The sequence below is a fragment of the Lepidothrix coronata genome, unplaced genomic scaffold (assembly GCF_001604755.1).
Source record: "Lepidothrix coronata isolate B3197 unplaced genomic scaffold, Lepidothrix_coronata-1.0 Scaffold99, whole genome shotgun sequence".
NCBI lineage: Eukaryota > Metazoa > Chordata > Aves > Passeriformes > Pipridae > Lepidothrix > Lepidothrix coronata.
Genome location: NW_016690279.1, coordinates 151,545 through 167,324, shown reverse-complemented (window position 1 = coordinate 167,324; position 15,780 = coordinate 151,545). Strand labels below are relative to the sequence as shown.

The following is a 15,780-nucleotide window of genomic DNA, read 5'->3' as shown; positions in this document are numbered from 1 at the left end:
GGGCTCTGTCTGTGGTCCCAGCCCCGCACACACACCCCGAGGGGCTCTGTCTGTGGTCCCAGCCCCGCACACACACCGAGGGCTCTGTCTGTGGTCCCAGCCCCGCACACAGACCCCGAGGGCTCTGTCTGTGGTCCCAGCCCCGCACACACACCCCGAGGGGCTCTGTCTGTGGTCCCAGCCCCGCACACACCCCGAGGGGCTCTGTCTGTGGTCCCAGCCCCGCACACACCCCGAGGGGCTCTGTCTGTGGTCCCAGCCCCGCACACAGACCCCGAGGGCTCTGTCTGTGGTCCCAGCCCTGCACACATCCCGAGGCGCTGCGCGGTCCCAGCCCCGCAGCCGCTGCCAGGGCCGGGCGGTCGGTGGGTCCCAGCGCTGCCTCTCTCGGCAGTCTGGCGATCGCTGAGCGTGATGCCAAGCCCTTGCATCATCCGCCCTCCTCCTCCTCTCTCCGCCACAGCCGCGATAGTCACAATTGCGCTGGGAGGAGCGTGTCTGTCCGCGGCGCTCCTGCCCGTTGGATCCCTCGCAGACCGTCCCACGGAGGAGGGGTTTCTGCCGTGCTTACGTGTCTGTGTTTCAGATCAGCCTCTCCCTGTGCAGCTGCCGTGCAGCCAGCGTGCCCCTCTGAGCCTGCACACACAGGGCTGCAGCAGGCGAGAACAACCTGTGGCTGGCAGACCGCCCGCAGCCTGCACAGCGATCCGAGCCCAGACATCCCCTGCTCGCCCCCCGAGCACCCCGCTGGGCATCTCCTCCTCCTCGGCCCTTCGGCCGCGCACGGGAGAGGGACAGAGGTTCTCCCAGTTCAAGGCAACTTGGAGAGAGAAAACGCTTTATTAGGCCAAGCTTTTGGTTATGAGTGAGAGGACAGACGCCCAGTAGCGGGCACGGTAATCCCCGACTGACCCTGCTCACGTGGAGGAGCCCCACGCTGAGCATCAGCTCTGCCCTCACTGGGACGCTCTGCCCTCACTGGGACGTGCTTACACAGCTACGCCAGCAACCCAAGGTTGCCTCTTATCTCTGACCAGTACACAGTGAACAAGCTGAGCAATTCTAGTCCCTGAAATTTATTTATTTTGAGAAACAACTTAAAATAACAAGGTTTTGCTTGCTTGCTTGCTGGGTCCAGAATTGCTTCATTATCTTGTCTTGTCTTCAATTTTTTTGTGAAATATAAAGAAATGATGATTTTGTCTTTTTTTTTCTTATATTTTAACATGATTGCTTTTAGAATACCTCCATCTTTTTGGCCCAGCAGAAGGGTGATTTCATATCAGCTTCCTAAGGGCAGGAATTAATGTAGTTGTGTACATTGATGAAGGCAGTGCCCAGTCAGAGAGAAAAGACAGAGAAAGGAATGGTCAGCTTTACATATTTCAAAACTGAAAGTTCCAGATAGGTTTCTTCCCCAGAGATTTTTTTTTCCACTTTAATTAATTCTTCAATCTCTATTGATGATTTTTACCAGCATCATCAGGCAGTATTTACATTTGTTTGTTTTTGTATTAGAATGTTGATGAACATGTGAAAGAACCAAACCCAAATGAGTTCAAAGATGATATCACTTTGTCATTAATGTAATTTGGGGCTCATTTATCAACAATCTCACATTCTCAGATGCCATCTCAGAGGTCATGGAATCCTGTTCCTAAATGTTTGTTACACCACAGAATTTTGTGGGGATTTTTACCACAAGAGGATGAGATGAGAGTCATCTCCAGATCAGAACCTGTCCTGGTCCTCTTTTCTCCAGTGTCCCAAATCCATGCTGTGAGCAGGCCCCTGGGCAGGCCATAAGGGAGAGGTTTGCAATACATATTAAGGCTAAACTCTTTGCTTTGGTTGTGGGTGCCTGTCACTGCAGCACTGCTAAATTCCTGCTAATTTCACCTAAGCTCTACGTATTTCTAATTTCAAATTTCCTTGCCCTAGTCCCTCTGATGCCCTCCCTGACACCCACGTGTCCAATAACCTGACGTATCGCTGCACACAGTCTGCTCCCTGCCTCAGCAAGGGCAGCTGAACACACCTGGGAGCTGCTCAGGAAGGGCAGATGGAACACAGGGAGCCCCTGCCAGTCACCATGAATGGGGTTGCCCCAAGGAAATGAAAATTGCCTGCCTGTTCTACACCCGTGTGCTGTGCAGATTAGAATATGGCTTTAGGTATTTGGGTGCTTTAAGCCTGAGTGTAAGATTTTTTTCACCTCCATAATAATGAAGTAGAACTAAATGCTCTGTTTTCCAATGTGCCACAAGGCTGATTAAATAGGAGGCTGACAAAGGGGGTTTAGAGCAAACATTTAGCTTTGGGTATTCTTTTGTTTGTTATTTTTGAACAGTGGGTTGGAGCAGATTACAAAGCTTGAAATGAATATAAATAGTTTCCTGGTTTAAAAAAAAAAAAAAGAAAAAAGCAGAAGAGGACCTAATTTAAACCTTGCCCTGAGGAGCTGGCAGCTCAAAGCCAACACGTGGAGTCGTGTAGTGGAACTGTAAAGAGTAATTCCTCACCAACAGGAGCTCAGCTCCACACTCAGGTCCATGCTTGTGTAAACAGCTTTACGATTTGTGTCAGTTGTAAAGTCGTGCTCCAGGAAGCCAGTCCAGAGGAAAACGGGAAAGCTGCAGGTGAGTAGGAGGAGTACACCTGGTGAGGGGGTGAGCAGGAATGAGGAGACAAACTGAGAAAGGAGTGCAGCTCAGATTTGCTGTAAGATGAGAAGTAAACTTCTGTGAAACAGCAGCAATCACTATTAAAGCATTTAAAATTTAAAATTACAGTATGAAGTTACTTCAGGTCCTATAATTTGAACAATTACATGATTTAGAATTTAAACTCTTCGTCTGTGCCACACGACAGTAGAAGTCCTGATCCACTTTGGGGGCCTGGATTTACTTCTAGCATTAAGGTTAGTTAATAAACATAATAACACTGATATCATTGTTATCTGTAAGACTTGCATGAGCAGGAGGCTCATATTGAAAAGTGGGTAGAGTGAGGAAGGAAGGGCCAAGTGAGGCGTTAGGGCAAGTGGAACAGCAGCCTCTGCCTTCCCAGCTCCTGCAGTGTGACCTCCAGACAAGCTCTTCCTATTCATCCTAGCTCTTGGTTTTCCTCAAGAAATCTGGCAAAGGATCAGGCAGTGCATAATGGAAAGGCTGCTGAATGCTGTAAGCGACAAACCCCCCAGCGTTTGGCATTTCTTTTTGTAGCACTGGGAGATGTCGACTGGGTAATCCAATATGGCTTTTATGTCTTATCTGGTATTGTTTGCAGCAGGCCTGTTTAGTGAGCATGTCACCTTTAGGCACTGGTGGTGAACAACATCTGAAAATGGAACCTTCCCCAGCTGCTGGCTGAGCAGTACGAGGGCACAGCCCCCAGAGAACGGGGCTCCACGGCCGGCGCTGCCCGCGGCCGACGAGGGGCCACCACCCATGGCACCCTGTGCCAACTGCCTTGGATTTAAGGCTTCACATGTGAACATGTGGTGAAATACAACGATGCAGTTTGGAAATACCAGTGGAAAATAATACATCTTTATTTATCCCTATTTTCTTGTTTACAGATCTGTGCAGCCACAAATAACAGATTGATGTGTTTGCTTACATCCATGTTGCATCTTATATCTGTTTATTAACAGGTACAAAATGTCCCTGTCTCTGCCCAGTGTTTTAGGAATTGTAGAAGGGTTTTTGACTCACTGATTAATATAGATTTTTTTATCTATTGAGAACAGGGCTGAAAGTGGACTCACCAAAAAATGCCCCGTAAATGGTGTTTTTACTGTTGTCCCTTAGTGACTACCATTCAAAAGGGTCTCAGCACTACTGTATTTTGCCATCTCTGTTAAGTAGAATATAAAATTATATATAAATATATAATTAAATATTAATTATATATTTTTATATATATATATACACTTAAATCTAGCTTTACAGCACTTTGGGGAAGATGGGGCTAACTTTGACCCAATTTTTCACTGATGTGATTAGTGGTTCTATGTGCCTCTAACTGAAATCCATTAAAAGGTGCTGCCTTGTTAAAGCTTCATCTCTGGTGATCAAGTTTCTTTGAGGAGTTTGCAGTTACCCACTCAAAAATAGACTTGCTAACAGTCACTAAGTAATTTCTGAATATTTAGGTCACTTCTCATTTCTAGTTTTCACCTTTGGAGACAGAACCTGGTGCAGGTAGTTATTGGTCTGAACTCTCTTCTGTTCCCACTTAAATAATTGAGAATTCTGCCATGAGCTTTGGTGGCCAGGACTTTGAGATCTTTTTCCTCTGACCTGGTGGAAGTGTTTGCAGCACAGGGCATTTCCCACGGTGTCAATGTTCTGATGCAAAACTCACACTGTGCTCCTGACACACCTGCTGGGACTGAGGCTGCACACCCGTCCCGTGCCCAGGGGTGCCCTGTGTGACCTGAGGAGCAGCAAGGAGAGTCTGATGGGACATGCTCAAGCTGCTGCAGTGGGACTGATGTCAGCCTGACCCTGGGAGTTCCATCCTAAGAACTGCTGTGTGCTGTAATTCCTTTTTTCTTGGCTGGTTCACGTGTACCTTTCGCTGTTGGCTTTTTATTTCCCACTTTCTTTAGGAGTTAAAGGGGAACAAACACGGGTTCTGGATTGTCAGCTTAGAAGTTCTTGTAACCTTTCTTTTCAAGGTGAGAGGTTTCTCTCCATTGGTTTTGTAAGCTATTATTAAAAGGTCTTCAGCATGTCTGGAGTGTCACTGCTGCAGGTCCCTGCTGGCCATGTCACTTGGCACAGACACCCTCTGGAGCTCTGCTGGGGCAGGTGTCAGCAGTCTGAATGCTGCAAAGCCACCCCTTGCACTTTACTTTGGTGTGTTCCAGTCTCCTCTTCCCAAGCTGCTGTACAGCCTTGTGGAAGGACTGTTAAAAGGCAACACTAATGGCACTGGCTCAAGATTCTCTTGCAAGCTTAAATATACCAAAGTTTCAGCATTGCTGCCTTCACAGTTCCATGTTTTGGGGTGGTGTATCCCTTGCTCCCCTTCAAGTCCAAACCTTTTGGTTAGCTAGGAGTTCTTTTGACTGAAAAAGCCATGTCAGGGTAAGCCCAAGATGGTTTAGGGTTTGGGAATAACTTCTTTCCCTTCCTTTTCTGTGATTTCAACCGTATCTGGACTTGGGGATTTGCTGAGCTTCAACAATCCCATTATAACCAAAGCAATGCAATTTGCCTGTAGACAAGCTCTTAATGTCATTTACAGTGATTATACCTGTGTTAAAATTACAGTATTGGTCCAAAGCAATGCATTGTTTTAAACGGTTATTTTAAATAATTGTAAAACTAATTGATCAGCCTTTTAAATATCTTTTCTTCAAATACTTTTTCTCTCCTCTTTGATGTATTGATATTATGAGGCCTCCTCTCGTCTCTCAATGACTCTCAGGTGCAGCCAGACTCACCTCATGTGTCACAGTGATATTGTGCACATCAGACTTTGGGACAGGGTGGGCTCTTCATCCCGGGAAACCACGGCCAGCTCGGGCCCGGGAGCGCTGGGCAGGGCCGGGCTCTGCCTGGGAATTACCAGGACATTACTGCCAGAAGAGGAGTGAAACTGGGAACACACGAGTTGCTATCAGCTTCATAAATGAGTCACCAAAAAAGAGAAAAAAACCCGTATTAAATCAGGCTCTTCTTACACCATCAACTTGTCAGAAGTGTGAGACCTGGGCAAACGCTTTCAGCATCTGAAGAGATGATGCCTCTGCAGTGTCTTTAAACATTTTCTAATGCCAAACAAATGCCGTTCGGGTTTATGTGCTCAGACTAACAGTGACATCCAGTGGCTGAGCGACCCAACCACGGGAACAGTCACTGCGGGTGGAGCGGCCGAAGGGATGTTTATGGTGATTTAGATCAGATGGAGTTTATAGTGAATATGAAATATGCCATCCTCGGGACTTGTGTGACAGCCAAACCACTCTCACCTTCACACTTGTGCTCTTGGGAAGACAGTGGTGAAGGTGCAGTGTCTAGAGGAGGGATCGCTGTGAGTCTCCTGCAGTGGTGGAGACTTTGGGCACAAATTGACTCTAGGTTTAAAAATCTCCTTTCATCTCTCCAGACCAGTCTCACTGAGTCTGTGAGCACTTTGGGCATGAGCAAAGCTGATGGCTGTTCTGAGAGCTGCCTGAGCACTGGGGAACATGCAGGGCTGCAGCAGCAGTGCTGGTCCAAGATGTGGAAGATTGTTTGATGTGCTCCTGAGTGCTCCAAAGCCTTTAGAAGGAAAATACACTCAGAAAAGGCAACTAGAACGGATAGTGCAGTGTCATAAACACTGCTGGGGTTTCTCTGTGCCCCTGGAGCATCTGATCAGAGTACATGCAGAGTGGAAAGTTTATTTATTACGGAGAGGTGATTCATTACTGGCCTTGGGTCCAAAGGCAGCAGCTGGAGCCACTCTTGCCAAATGGGACCCTTGCAGCCATGGGCACATCACAGGTGAGGGATAATCCATTTCTCTTTGGGATGGGTGCTGCACCTCTCCTGATGGCAAACATCCATCCTCCTCTTACTGCTCAGCTTCTTGAGAGCCATTTGTGTTTTGTTTGTGGTCTGCAAGTTAAGGGAGAGCTTAATGACATAGAATTCACAGAGCTGTAGGATGGTAATGATGACAGCAGTGCCACGTTCTAGGAACAAGCCTGGGTATTTCAGAGGAACCTCGCACAGAGCGCCAACGGCTCCCAGAAGCCTTCTGACATTAAGAGTACAAATAGCTTGAGAGAATAAATGGTTGCTTCCAGCATGAACAGAGCTAATTTTAGACAGGAGTCCCTAATGTGCCTGTCGGTGCTTCCAAATGAATGATTAAAGATAAAAATAGATTTATCATGTTTTCCCTTGCACTGGGCCTCAGATCTGTGGGCAATATGGAATCACCTGCTGCAAACACCCATGTGAGCCTGCCCTAATGTACTCTGGAAATGATTCCACAGTGTCCATTGAGCACAGCTAATTGCATTGTCACAACTGGAGACATTCCCATCCTGATTGCAGTTAAAGAAGCACCTGGTAAATTTGTTTTGACTTTGCTGTCTCCTGGTTAACGTAAAAGTGCAGGGGATGTAAGGCCTGTTCTGTGCTATACTTCATTTTCTCCTAAGAACCTGCCAGTGAACTGCACACACAATGACAAATGTGCTTTGTAAGGCTGATCTGAATGTAGGTGTTGTCTTTTTCTGTTTGTTTTCCCCACAAACCTTTGTTTAGTTTAGTGGTTTTGTTTGTTTACTGTATAATTGAACTTTTGAAGACAGTATCCATTTCAGAAAAATTTTTCTCCTAAAATAACTCCATGTCACTTGGCTCTGTCTTGTGGCCTGATTTCTAACAAATATATCAGATATGTATGTTAAAATATTCATAGCACCAGTAATACAGAAATATTGCCACAACATCACTGGAAGCCTTAAACATGCACACCTGTAAATTCTGTCCATGTCATGGGGGTGCAGTGTGCCTGTGGCAGCTCCTCCCTCAGCATCCACAGGGGCTGGCAAAGCATCCTCCCCAAAACACCTGATGAGAAGATACCTTCACCACACATGCTCAAGGCCCAAAGTATTTCACTCTTTTTATAGGCACATCATTCATCAAAAAAGTTAACAGATTTTGTATCTAAGCGTTTAATTAGCAACTAAAGAGTAAAGCCAGAAAAAATCAGTTCATTGTTTTTCATGGATACAGAGTACATTTGCCTTCACTATGCAGAGTAATACATTTATAGTAAGACTTTATTCTTTCAAGGTTCACGGGTCAAGATTAATCAGTTGTGACCTTGGCACACAGCTCTTCTCTTCATGAAGTAAAAGCTGAGCAAGGGAATCTGAAACAAGGACCTGTACGTTTATATAGAACTGGGTCTGATTGAATGGTTGAAATGTAATTGAACAGCAAAAATAACATTCCTTTACAGAGGGAGAATTAAAGACCTTTGGAAAAAGAGAGGTGAAATATGAGTAATTTTTCAGTGAAGTGACATTATGAATTAATCTCTAACATGGCTGAGGTTGACAGTTACAGTTCCTTTCCTACTGTAATCCTTTCTCCAGAGCAGTTCTTCCTGCTTAAAATATTCAGAGAGAAAGATACAAACATCAACATTTGAAATGTGAGGTGCTTTGGTGGCACAGTGTTCACTGCCAAACAGAATTCACGTTTGTTTCTGCTTGGCATCTTTCTTTACAGAAACTTTGAATGTTTTATCTACCTCATATGTTCTGTAGTAGCAAACCAGACTTTAGCAGGGTAATAGGTTGCTGCAATCACCCTGGCAGTTCCAACCACAAGCAACAGGACCAGATTCCCTGCATCCCAACTCCACTGGGACCTTCCAGGAGAGCAAAGCTCCTGCCTCAGCTGTCTGAGTTCACAGACCTCTGTGTGTATGACATGGAGCAGCTTTGGGCTATTTCCTGACAGGGACTTTTCAGTGATTATTTACCTAAATAGGGTTAAGGGTTAGGGTTAGTTAGATATTTGGATATTCAGTTATTATTTACCTAAATAAACTCATCTCTTTCATTCTTCTTTTTTTTATACCCCCTGAGCGTCCCAGACCTCTGCCCTGCTGTACCAGTGTGGTTTCCCTTGACAAGGGAATTCCTCAAGCACTGTTTTTGGCTATTTAAGATTATTTTGTGCTCCTTGTTAGGCTTGGCCCACCAGACAGTCTTGACCTGAGAGTTTTGATGATTTTTATTTGTGCCTCAGAAAACAAGAAGTCTTTGTAGTTCCATGCATAATCCTGGATTGAAAGCCCCTGTGCTGCTTGGGGTCTGGCTGCACTGATCTGTTCTCACTGTGGTGCTCAGCTCTCTTCACAACCCTTTTCAAATCATCCACTCTACAGTTTAGCAAATCTTCACCTATTTCCACAAATGTAGAAGCAATTCCATAAAGGAGTATTTTTGCTTAGTGATGTAGTTTTCTCTGCCCTGCTCTATCCTACACATTATCCACTAAAGTATACACATGGCTACATGGAAAATGCATGACTGTCACCATCAAGAGGAATTCTTTTGAGCCACAACCTTTCTTCCTATTTCCTTGTGGTTTTATGAGCTTCCCTGCCGAGACTAATCAATATGTAAACCTCAGCACGTTTGTAGCTGGTCTCATCTTTGTATATTAAAAGTTGTATTTCATAGCTTCTAGGTCTTGTAATTTCATCAAATCTTCCATGATATTTACCTTTTCCTTAACTCCTACAGGCAGGGGTTTGTTGCTTTAAATATTCTATTCATTTTTGCAGTTGTTGACAAAAACTTGCAAATCTGACCCTGCAGGCTTGAAGATTTCTAGGGGCATTTGCAAAGCACAAAAGCTTAAAGTGAGGCACTATTTTAAAGCTTGGCTCAAGAGGGTCTTCATCCTGATTCACATGTTTGGAATTGCAGGACTCTAACCTACTGTTCATCCTCTCTAATACCTCATATTGATGTTCCAGCCAGAGGAAGGACTCAGGAGCCAGCCTGTTGGGGCTGTTGGTGGCCCTGGGGTAGCTCAGGTGCAGTACCTGCTCCCCAGCCACTCAGCCTGGGGCAGCAGTGCCAGCAGGGCTGTCAGCACGGCCAGGGAGGGCCAGCACTGCCCCACACCTGGGTGGCTGTTCCCTGTGCCAGCACTGTGTGCCCAGCACTGCCCCACACCTGGGTGGCTGTTCCCTGTGCCAGCACTGTGTGCCCAGCACTGTGTGCCCAGCACTGCCCCACACCTGGGTGGCTGTTCCCTGTGCCCATCATCACACTGATTGGTGTTGTTTGAACCCAAAGCAGGATTTCTACTGCCTTTTCATAAATCCACTGAATCATTTATATTTGTATTAAGGTTTATAATCTTGTTTTTGAAAAAGGAGCACTGACCTTTGGCTGGTGTCATTTGCTAGACTTCCTCCAAGCGATGCCATCAGGAATTACAGGGATAATGAGGTGGAACAATTTATTAATCTGTCATCCCTGAGCAAATGGGCTACATTTGTTTTGGAGCCTTAATGTAGTGGTCATGGGTTAACCAGCTTGTAAAATCCCATGAGATTTCCTTTCCAGGTAGGAATAGACTGGGATCTTACTGACTTACCGTATATCAAGGAAAATAACGGGTGAAATCTATAATTAGTGTAAAAACTCTGTGAATTTTCATAGGGTCAGGAATTCACTGATGCTTTCACTGCTGCAATTCATTGTACCCACAGAGCTCTGGAGTGGCTTCAGCAGAACTCCAGCCAGCACTGCAACCTGCAGGTCCAGGAGCTCACCTGACAGATTCGGTCACCTGGGCTTGATCCCAGAACAGTTGGAGTTCTCAGACATCAAACCCATAATTAAGGCCTTTATTGAACTGTTGATTTTTTTAAACTATACTTTTATATCCTTTTGTATCCTTAACTGCACAATTTATTGTAATTCACACAAAAATAACTGTGGCATTGACTTGCAGCTATTTAGTATTACTCAACAGTTTGGAAATTATCTCAGAACAGAGGTGATTGTGACACAGGCTGAAGCAATACAGTACAGTACAATTCATCCTAATGCACATTTAAATATTCATGCTTCTATCAAGAAGATAATTGTTTTGAAGTGTTGGCTAGCAAACCCTGGAAAGTACAGTTTGCCTCAATCTTACAGCAAATTTGTTAAAGCATTTGGTATTTTCTGTAGGAGAGTACTAATGAGCCAGTGTTTGATACCATCGACATTTTTTCCTATTAACTGTCATGAAGAATTGTAAATGTGGTGGACACTTGTGGACAAGCATAATTCTTAGTGTCCTTTTCAGAACTAAACTTGTAGTAGGTTGTAGATCTAATTTTGGTAGTGAATTCAACCAAAAAACCCACCAGAACACTTGGCATGGGACAGAAAGTTTCTGGTCCCCTAACTTCCATCATAAGAGCTTGTAGGTTGTGCTTTTGGCTGGTGTAAGGATGAATTTCTTCAGCAACTGCTATTCCCCAATAAGTATCCTGAGTTGAGGCATAGAAGCTGTTTGTGTATGAGGTCAGTGGGAAACTGCTACTCCACAACTAGAACACAGGGGCAAGAAATCAGCAAATTCGGCTTTGAATCAATGAAATCTTCCTTTAAGGCTGCTTGGCAGTTCCAGGTGTACTTGTTCTGCACTGAAATGCAAATCTACCATTTGAAAGATGCAAGTGTTTTCAGATTAATCAAAATTCCACTGTACTTTCTTCCTAAATTTTAACTGCTCCTTTTCATTGCCCATCACACACACACTTGTTTCCATTTCACATTTTCAGCTAGTGTGTGCAGAAAGAAAATTTCATTATGAAAACCCCTGCTAGGAGTGTGCTGTGCTGCTCCCAGGGCATGCCCAGATCTAATCTGGGATTATCTCCCTCCCGACAGCTGCCTGCTAAACTGCTGCTCCCAGTCTAGAGCTCGTGTCCCGCACGTTCCTGGCGTGCTGAGTCGGCACAGGAGCGGGGCTGGCTCGGGGCTGGCTCCGGGCCCCTCCTCGCACCTCCAGATGCAAACCAAGTGTCTGATACCACTTCTGGCAGCAGGAGCTGCACAGGCTGGTTGCTCAGGCACTGTCTTTAGTCCTTGCTCTCTAAATCTTTCATAACAGCTATTGAATACACTCTTATTATTTCACAACTCTGCACCTTTTCCTTCGCTGTTTGCTCTGATGCACCAACAGTGGAGAGCAGCAGCACGTTTATGTGCTAACAGCCCAGATAACAGACATGATAAATAAACATATAGAAACCTGGAGGAACTTAATGCAGAGCCTTATTTCAATTTTTTTATGCATCCAAAAATCAATAAAGATTTTGTCATTCTCTTCTGACCTCTTACCTGACCTAGTTCTCTTTTAGTTTAGAATTATTCCTTCCCCTTTCCCTCCTCCTCTGGTCTTCTTTCCAGAGGACCACTTTGGTAACTTTTAACTCCCTTATTAGCTAAGCTGCTTCAAGGACAGCAGAAGAATGAATTCCATGGGAAATTATGTGTGCAGACTTTCTCATTTGAAGAGGTGATTATCCTATAACAGTCTCTGACCACTCCACATTTGCCATCCACTGACAGTGCTGCAGGACTCCCAGTTAAATGATATGGCATAATTTTACATCATCTCACTCACTCTTCTAAAATCAAACTGCCCTTGCAGTGAGCAGCTGACACCTACAGCCATATGCTGATCTGTCTCAAAGTGCAATGTAAGCCTTTCTCTAGGATTTGCATTTTTGAAGGTAAATCTACAGATTCCCTCACCTGAGCAGACTCTCCACAGAGGCTGCAGCCAGTCAGCAGAGTCCTTACAGCCTCACTTACTGTTTTCCTCTCTCTGACTCCCAGTGTGCCTTGTCTGTTTTGATCTGCTCTTGTATTTTTCTGAGAAGATGAAGAACCAAAAAGTCACGGTCTTGCATTGTACTCACATCCATCTCTCATCCCAAAGGAACTGGAATACTCAGTGGTTCATCTGTGTTCTCTTCCCCCTCGAGTGACAGAGGGCAGAGCCTTGGCGGTCCCCACCCTTCCTGGGAGGGCTCTGTGGGCCGTGTTCTCCCATGAGCTGCTCCCATGCCATTGTCCATTTGGCAGGACTGTTTGCCCCTGCTCTGGATCTGAGGTGGATCCCAGGCAGTGGCTCACTTGCCAGGCCAGGCTCAGCCCGTGTCAGGTTGGAGTGTTACCCACCCAAGTGCTGATGAGCACTCCTGTAGTGCTCTCCCAGTGCAAACTATTATTTCTTATTTTGTCCTTCTGGGACACCTGAGCACAGGTGGACTTTTGTAGACATTAGTCATCTTTATCAGGCAAAAGATTTTACTCCATATAAACAAATAATTGGAAAATCAAGTTAGAATTTGATTCATCACATTGTTTTCCTCTCTTGATATAATTTAGAATCATTTCAGAAGTGACTGATGTAATAGACTTCGAGGTTCATCTTGTAGTTACAAACTGTCTGGTGGCCTAGTCCAGGGTGAGCAGACTGATCAAATCTGGTAGGTAAGGGCTGAAGTATCAGACTCCAGAATCCTTGGATGCATTTTAAACATCCAATTCAAATAAATGCAGCTTACAGGAAGAGTTCTACCTATCATGTTTAGGGCAGAGAGAAGGTCTAAGTTAGGATATTGCTGACACCACTGCTGTACTGCGATTAAAATATGGCTTTTGATTAGTAAACAGATGGATTTTGATCTGCATCATGAGCCTGAATGAATTTGTTGCCAGTTCTTGAAGCGATTTGTGTTCTTGGAATCAAACTACCAAACAGTAACAGATGTGAGTACATTGAGCTGTCAAGAGCTTAATGAAGTAAAACAGAGATCACTACTCAGTTTCAGAGAAGGGTTAAGGGGATCCCTTTTTGAAAGATAATTATTTAGGACAGCACACCTGTCATTAGGCCGCAGAAGATACCAAAAATTAACCACTATCTCACATGAATTCTCGCTCTGCCACATGTGGTTGAAATGATAGACAGAGTTGTAGCTCAAAATTAATTGAGCTTTCAAATCGGGACAAAGTGGGAGAAAAAATTATCTAGGATTATTAAAAGCAGTTGAAATTGCCAGCACAGCACACTTTACAGTAGTATGAAACATTCCCTTTCAACTCTTAATAGTATAAAGACAATTTGGTACCCAGAACACTGACAGTTAAATCCAGCACAGTACATGCAGCCATACTGACACTGCTTTCAGCAAGGTGTGGGGAGAGAGAGCAGAGCCTGGCCCTGGCAGAGGCTGTTGGAGTGTTCAGACAGTGCCCAGCACCAGCAGGGCTTCGTCCACCCGAGGCCTGCCCGGGGTGAACTGTGACACTGTGCAGGAGCAGAGCTGCTTTCTGTGCACAGCCGAGAGGGGTGGGAGCTCCATCAGTGGTTACATCTCCTGCTGGCTGTGCCTGGATGACCCAGGCCATGGAAATCAATGAAGGCAGCAGCTGCTCCTCTCCATGATGTGGAGATGCACGTGTGGAGTCACAGTTAGAGCTGTGAAGATGCTCTATTGGGTTTTGTCCCAAGTGGAATGGGGTGTAAAAGCTCAGCCTTGGGTCAGGTCTGCAGAACTACCCAGAGGCCCACAAATCTCACAACCCACCAGCTGGTAGGAGCCTCCCCTCCTCTCCCCATGTGATGCGTGGCTGGGGGGAGATCACCTTCCAGCAAGGTACAGTGACATTTGCAGTGCTTATCTGATCACAGAGTCACAGAAACACAGAAACACAGAATCACAGAGTCACAGAATCATGGAATCACAGAATATCCTGAGCTGGAAGGGACTCACAAGGATCAGCCCTGCACAGGACCATCCCCAAGAGTCACACCATGTGCCTGAGAGTATCATCCAGATGCTTCTTGAGCTCTGTCAGCCTTGGTGCTGTGACCACTTCCCTGGGGAGGCTGTTCCAGCACCCAACCACCCTCTGACCCTTCCAGTGTGAACAATTTAGGTAAATCACCAATCTTCATTAATCGTGTTGCTGTTGTAAAAATAGCCGTTGTGAGAAATGAGTATCTGCAGGATTAAAATGCCTTTCCTGAGTACTTTCAGGGAGCAGTGTTTCTGTAGTTGTAGGGGCTGGTGACCATGGCAGTGTGTGCCCGGGGATGGGAGGGCTCTGATGGTGGTGGTGGGCTCAGGGGGGATTCTGTGCAGGTTGCTGTGTGTGAGCAGCTTCACTTATGCAACTCATGCTATTAAAATCAATCACCTGGTGATGGCCAATACAGAGGCTCTAAATCCTGGGAAAAGAGACACCATGTCTGGCACGGAAAGTGCAGAAAGGAGATAGAAGCCTTTGTTATTTTCCCTTTCTGCAGTACAGAGGATGCACAGAGCTGACCCTCGGGCTCCTCTGCAGAACAGCATATTTATAATCCTTAGGAGATTGCTGCATTTTTACAGGAGATTTGGGTGAATATATAACTGCCTCCATAGGAGCCTTTCATCATTTAGCATCCTACTGATGCTCGCTTTTCCTCTCCACAGGAATCCTGACCCCAAATGATTGTAAATTACCAGGCAGAAATCTTTGATCAGTCACCAATTAGCTCCCTTCCTTCCAACACGAAAAGCTCTGTATGAGGGAGCTCTGGTGGCTTCAGTATGGAGAGTTAACATTTGAATTCAGCACGTTGGGAGGTTGGTTACCTGTTACGTGTTCCTGAACTGAAAATTTCCTCTGTGGCTCTTCTTTTATAGTGTTGCTTTCAATGTCAACACAAACCCAGTGTGTACATATGAATACTGGTACTTTCTCCATCTTACAAAGACTGAAATGGCATGGCTGGCCCTGTGCTTGGCTGCAGCCCATGCTCTCAGGGATCACATTCCTCCTGCGTTTTCACAACTGCAAAGAGAAAGATTTGCTTTCCTTTTGAATGAAGGGGTTTTCAGTTGTTATTCTGCACAGTTTTTATATTTCTAAAGATTTAATGATACTTTCCAAATGGGAAACTCTATTTTATGGCTGAGTGTCAGCATGGCTTCAGCCAACACACAAGGGACTGAAGGCCCCTTGCCCTGAGCTGGGGTGGGGCTCACCAAGTGATCCTGTTTGTAGGGTCAGGTTTGGTGTTTGCAAAAGTTTGACCTTCTATAAACTATTGTTGAGTTTTAGCATGTTCTCAAGTTCTCATCTTGTAGTAAGTTTAGGACTTTTATTTTTTTAACTCTACATTGTCTTACTTACTCCTTCCCAGTGGGAAGTGCCCCACATACTGAATCCAGCAG

The 15,780-nt window shown here is 45.3% G+C and overlaps 1 long non-coding RNA gene across 2 annotated transcripts; it reads right to left on the bottom strand.

The window, feature by feature from the left end:
* Window positions 1-6,385: 6,385 nt before the first annotated feature.
* Window positions 6,386-14,235, bottom strand: LOC108501106. Of its 2 annotated transcripts, XR_001876133.1 has the most exons (4): window positions 14,146-14,235; window positions 12,302-12,421; window positions 7,485-7,580; window positions 6,386-6,614 (listed from the first exon to the last, which is right to left on the bottom strand). It is a non-coding gene; the product is annotated as an uncharacterized LOC108501106 (long non-coding RNA). The 2 variants fall into 2 exon arrangements; XR_001876134.1 differs by lacking the exon at window positions 7,485-7,580.
* Between the last annotated feature and the right edge of the window lie 1,545 nt (window positions 14,236-15,780).